Raw genomic sequence first — 6,561 nt, forward strand, 5'->3', positions numbered from 1 at the left:
GTAATTAATTCTGATCATATTATCCAGAAATAGATTCAGATATATAACTAGAATTGACCTGATGACAATATTTTCTTTAAGGTATTTTCAATACAAAGAAAATGAACTATTTACTTTAAATCTATGTTTGTGTCACTGCATCTACATAGTGTGGTATAATAAAAAATAAAACCTGTTGAGAATTTAGTTACACCAATACATCTGATTCACATTCTTGATTTTTAATTTTGTTAACTATTATGATAGATAGAAGATTCTTAAAAATCCTACAAGCGAGTCATACATGAACCAACGCAATAGAAATTAAGCTTTTTGTATGAGTTGTCTTCCTTGGTTGAAATTGTATCTGAAATAAAACATAATTATATTTTTCCAAATAATTTTCTCTCACATTAGGAATTCATCTGATAAAACAAAGATTCCTATACAGTTACAGAAGACCTTGAGAAAAGTGTTGAGAAACTTCTACAAAGGACTAACTTGGCTGCATTTGAACAACCTACACCCAGCAAAAGCCAAGGGAAGCCTGAAATTTTACTCAGACGGAATGGAGATGAAACACTCAGATCATCGAGTTTGTGAATAATTAATGGATTAGTGTAAAAATAATTAAAATCCCTTCCTAACCTGAGGTGAGTGGGAAGAAAAATCTCTGTTATAGCATTTTCTATCTCCTTCCATCAGGGTCATGACATTTTTAGGATTTCAATATACTGAGACAGACAGGTAATGTGTTTTATTTTTTCTAAAGCTGAATCTGTTTTAATAAGGTTTACTTTTAGACTGTATTTTTGTTTGACGCTTATTCAATATATATTTTCTTATAAAATATTTCAGTAACTTCGATCACATGGGACTATATCTCAATAAAAATTACTTTATTCATTTGGAAGCCAGGTATTGTTTACTCTTTGTTAGGCATGGTAGATATAGGGAAATATAAAGTAAATTCCTGCTCTCTATGATTTAACTGCCAAGAAGGGAAGATTGTGCAAATCTTCAATTATTTAATTATAATTGGTTGTACAGATCAATCACTGTGATTTAATAATAAAAAGATAATAATAAGGATACATGAATTTTTTAGTTATTCTGGGGAAGAAAATAAATAACTGCCCCTAGGAATAGAGAAAAGCTCAGTGAATAGTTGACATTTGAGATGAGTTTTGAAGGTTAAATAGGAGTTTTCAAGAGAAGAATTCAGAATAAGATGCTCCAAACTGATTACATGGAAGCAGTAGAGCTATAAAAGAATATTGCCCACTTATTAATCATGGTAAATGCTAAGTGCTATTACAAGAAGGTTGGAAGTTTAGAAATCTGGTCAGGTATGGTGGCTTACGCCTGTAATTCCAGCACTTTGGGAGGATGAGGCAGGAGAATTGCTAGAGATTAGGAGTTCAAGACCAGTTTGGGCAACAAAGGGAAACTCCATCTCTACAAAAATTAGCCTAGCATGGTGGTACATGCCTGTAGTTTCAGCTACCTGGGAGGCTGAGGTGGAAGGATGGCTTGATGCTGAGAGGCAGAGGTTGCAATGAACCAAGATGGTGCCACTTCACTCCAGCCTGAATGGCAGAGCCAGACCCTATCTCCAAAAATAAATAAATAAATACACACACACACACACACACACACACACACACACACACACACAATTAAAAATTTAAAAATAGATATTCATGTAAGTAAAAGCAGAAGTCTTCTACTTGCTCACAAATATGGTGGCTTTTTTCATGCAGTGGTTTGGACTTAGGCTCCTTTTTTTCCTGGGTTCTTCTGTGTCTTAAGCTACAATTGCTTTCCATATCATCCCAACAGAAAGGATAAGATATCTTGAGGGGTCATATCTGTGAGCCGAGAAATGGCATGCTAAACACCTATTTGTGTTCCGCTTGCTAGAACTCAGTCACACGGCCGTGATTACTCACGCAGAGTAGACAATACATGGTTTCCAAATGAACATAGTAAGTTCCACTGAGATACAGTGTCACGTGACCAAAGTTACTGAAACGTTGTTATGGGAATGGAATAGATATTGAATAAGTGTCAAATAAGAAGTACACTCTAAAACTAAACTTCTAGGGGAGGCTGGAAACTATCACGTAGCTTAACTACTATGAAAAAAGAAAACCTTGATGATTTTTCACAGTAATGTTTCTTTCTTGCTTATGTCATCGCTATACAATGAAAGTTTCAAAGAGGCTTTGTTGTATGCAGTCATTTAAGGATCGGCTTTTTTTCTATATGATGCTCAACAGCATCTTAAGACCTCAGAGCTTCTGTATCATCCTCTACAGTGGCCAGAAGACGAATGGGGAGAGAATTCTCTGAGGTACCAGGCCTGAAAGTTGTAGGCAATCCCTCCAACCACATCCTGTGAATAGAACTTAATCATATGACTCCACTAGCCTCTGCTTTCCCCAGCACCAGCTCCAAGATGGGGAAATCCTTCCGCAACTCCATGTGTAAGAAGGACTTTCATCCTGCCGCCAAATCTAATATCCAAAAGATATGGATGGCAGAACAGAAAATATCATACGATAAGAAGAAACAAGATGAATTAATGCAACAATATCTTAAAGAATAAGAATCATATGATAGTAGATTGGCTATGGGATATGAATGTATAAAGAATGGCCATAATTTCATGTGTGAAGCCCCACCAGGAGTTTAAAAAGTAGACAAAGAGAAAGAAGAAACAGGAAAGACTGAATACAAATTTGAATGGCAGAAAGGAGCCCCACAAGAAAAATATGCCAAAGATGACATGAACATCAGAGATCAGCCCGTTGGTATTCAGTTTCGAAACGTGAGGTGTATTAAATGTCACAAATGGGGTCACATCAACACAGGTGGAGAATACCCTTCGTTTGGTTTTTCTGGAATCAATGCAAGTTCAATTCCCAGTGATGGCTCAGGGCCATCAATGCACCCCTCAGAGCCAATAGAGGAAACAAGAAACACTGGATTTGCCCTCCAGTGAAATGTACAGCAGAGAAACGTGACTACAAATGATCCATCACAGGAGTATGTTTTAAGTGAGGGTGAAGAAGATCCAGAAGTTCAATTTTTAAAGTCATTAACAACCAAACAAAAAAAGAAACTTCTCAGGAAAGTTAAAGATAAACCGGAGAAGAAAAAAAGAAAAAGAAAAGAGATAGAAAAAAGAAAAAGTTTCAGAAGAACAGAAGTACACACAAAAAGCATAAAAACAAATCCTCTTCCTCCTCCTCCTCCTCCTCGTCCTCCTCTTCCCCTATGGAAACTTCAGAAAGCAGTATTGAGAGTGGGAGTGACATTAAATTTTAAAAAAAAGAAAAGAAAAGAAGAAAAAAAAGTAAAACAAGAGCTCAGGACATACAACAGTGATTCTAAAGAGAAGGGCAAGTCTAAAAAGATAAAACTTTATGAAAATTTTCTAGCAATCACCCTATCCAGGAAAATGCTAAGGAAAGGCCTGAGTTCTTAAAACCACTAGAGTTCTAGGGAGATAGCCAATGGAGCCATTCCGATTCTGACAAAAAGTCTGGAAGCCATAATCATAGCCCAAAGAAGAGAGTGTCTGGAAGAAAAGAGAGGAGCAGCAGAAGCTGTGGCAGGGATGAAAGGAGCAGGAGAAGCTGAAGCACAAGTCCTGGTAGCTATAAGCAAAGGGAGATAAGAAAACGGCCACAGCGAGGTCCCCGTGGAAAGTGTAGTAGAATAAATGACAACGGAAGCCATGGCATAGATGTATACAGAGGAGGAAAAAATGTAGACAGTACCCAAGAGAGATGCCTACTAAAATGGCGCGAAGAGAATGATGCAGAGTGAGAGAGACTAAAGAGAGACTGTACGTGACAATTATCTGGGAACAAAAATATCCCCAGTTTTTTATGGATATCCTTATCAAGGCTAAATGATGCGCTATTGTCTTTGTAACTAATAAAGCTCCATTTAAAAAAAAAAAAAGGCTGGAGAGTAATGTCCAGCTGTTTGCAAATTAAAATAGATATTTGTGTACAAGTCAGTTTTTGACTTTTATTCTCCACACATGGAACACCCTTCCACTTCCCTAAAGGAGACAGCCAGTGTCGCATCCCGTCCTTGCCTCTAGCTCAGTCTAGAACCTTCAGGAGATATGCAGTCCTCAAGCACAGATGCCATTTCTGGTAATGCTATATGAACTACGAGTTGTGTTTATTTGATCCCCTTTTCCACCAAAAAAAAGTATATGTATGTTTTATGTATATACACAGAGTGGAGCAGAATAACTCCAATAACCATGCCCATTCGAAGAATGGCAGAACAGAAGTCGTCATTTGGCTGTAGTGACTATGAAATCCTGTCGGGCCAGCTTGGTGAATAAGGGTTATTTTCCTGACACTTAGTAGAGTTTCCAAATGAGACCTTGACTCTGTTTTCTGGGAATAACCCTTCATTTTCTGTTTTTCTCCACTGGGGAGATTGCCATCCTTTGGGGATGCTCAGCTTTTACAGATAATTTACCTCTGGAAAAAGCTTGATGAACTGAAATATGTTTAACAGCTTGAACATTCAAAGATATTCTTTTTCTTTGACATTGTGTGTAACTGGCAACAGAAGTCCCTCAAAAATTTAGGTTTCTGATATATTTGCTTCAAGTCACTTTCCTATCAGGGTAACCACACTTAAAATACTTTTGTAGACCTACTTTTATTGCTACTTGCTTATCCTCAGACCTTTTCTCTCAGCTTGATAGGGTATCATGATGACAGTTGGATAGGCCTTCGTGGGAAGGTACCTCTAATCTGACTTTCTAAAATGTGGCTGAGTAAATCGTTTCAACTGAAAAGTCTCACTGCTCAAAGCAGTTTTCTAAATCTCATCTTTTATGTCTCTTATTTTGGAGTTCAGAATCAACTGACTTTCCCACCTTAGAAAAGCATTCAAATTCCCCCTGTCCCTTTTTCGCTACAAATAAACCACTTGTTTCTTGTGATCTCTTTCTTGCAGTGCCTCTCCAAACTAATCCAATAGCAACCTATACTCATGAATAATGTTCTGTTTTACAACCTCTCTTCATAGTTATATGTATATGCTTGTAGTCTGCCTTTCTAGTTACCACATTTTAGTTTTACCAAATATGTTGCCATAGTAAAGGATGGATCTCAACTGTCAGCCTTTTACATCTGCTTCTTTGTAGCTCATTGCCCAACCACCGAGCCAGTGACACATTCTTTAGGTTTTATTGCAGCAGCAACACCCCTCGATATCTGTGTTACTCTGGCAGGCTAAAAGTTATTAGAATCAACAATAAACTCTCAACAAATTATCACACACACACATTCAAGACATGATTCTTGTTTACATCGCAGTACAATGGAAATTGAGGGTGGGGGAACTGCTTCATGTAATCATTTAGGGATCCAAATACCTGTCATCTCATGGCTCTTTCATTCTTCAGAGGCTCAGGGTCCTCCATTGTATTATTCACGTCTTACCTGCAGATATTATATTGTTCACATCTGTCTAGCAGGAGGGAAAAGGAATGTGGAGAAATATGTCAGGCTTTAAGGACTAGGCATGGAAATGTCACATATTACATCTATGTCTGTTCTGCTACCCAGAACTCACAAACATAGCCTCACTTAATACAGAGGATTGGATCACATAGTCTAAATGGGTATATGGAGAAAGATAACACAGATATTATTTATAGATGGCAAGTTTCTGCCACAACAAAAAGAAAATGGATTTGTGGTGAGCAACTGGCAATGTCTGCATTAGCGCACTTCAAGGATGCTGTACTACTTAGAAATTGAGCCTTGTGAGTTTTGCACCAATGTAGTTACTACTATAATTCAGATCCATCAGCTGTGCCCAAGTGTGGAAGGAGATAAAAAAAAATTAAGTCATTGAAGACCTTTTATGACATGGTAGAGAATTTGCTTTCCATTCTATAGTAACTGAGAATTTGTTGGAGATTTCTTTTTTCACAGTAGAATGACACAATCAAATTTTCATTCTGCAGCAATAACTCTAGAAATGTAAGAGAAACAAGGAAACTAACATTAATTGGACATCATTTAGTGCCATAAATTACCTAGATGTCAGTTCATTTAACTCTAGAGGAAACTTGTAAATTAGATAATGTTATTGTGTCCCATTTTGACAGGTGAGGAAAGTTCATAAAGCTTTATCTTTTGTCTCACAATAAGTCTCAAAGCTTATATGCTAACTGAGAAATATCTGCCTTGAGAATCCATGTTCTTTTCAATAGAAAAGCAGATTAATTGGAGGTGATACTAGAAACATAAAAGCCTTTTAGAAAATTGTTTCAGCATCTCATGCAAGTAAAGAAGAGAGTGTACTAGGCCAGCAGTGTGAGGATGAAAGAAAACAGCAACCCATTTGGGACATAACTTGAAAGCATAATAGATAAAATCTGGGCATCTATTGAATCCGAGAGGCAATGGGGAAGGAAGAATTAAAGATGTCTCTATCTCTTGCTTAGGAAAAAGGAAAGCGAAGAGCAGAAGCATGTTTACTGAGCTGATAAAGACTTCAGTTTTGGCTGTTTTGATTATGAGATGCCTG

At 37.2% G+C, this 6,561-nt stretch overlaps 1 pseudogene; it reads left to right on the forward strand.

The window, feature by feature from the left end:
- Positions 1-2,440: 2,440 nt before the first annotated feature.
- On the forward strand, positions 2,441-3,806 carry LOC101050229 (corepressor interacting with RBPJ 1 pseudogene; annotated as a pseudogene).
- The last annotated feature ends 2,755 nt before the right edge of the window (positions 3,807-6,561 follow it).

The sequence above is a fragment of the Saimiri boliviensis genome, chromosome 3, assembly GCF_048565385.1.
Source record: "Saimiri boliviensis isolate mSaiBol1 chromosome 3, mSaiBol1.pri, whole genome shotgun sequence".
NCBI lineage: Eukaryota > Metazoa > Chordata > Mammalia > Primates > Cebidae > Saimiri > Saimiri boliviensis.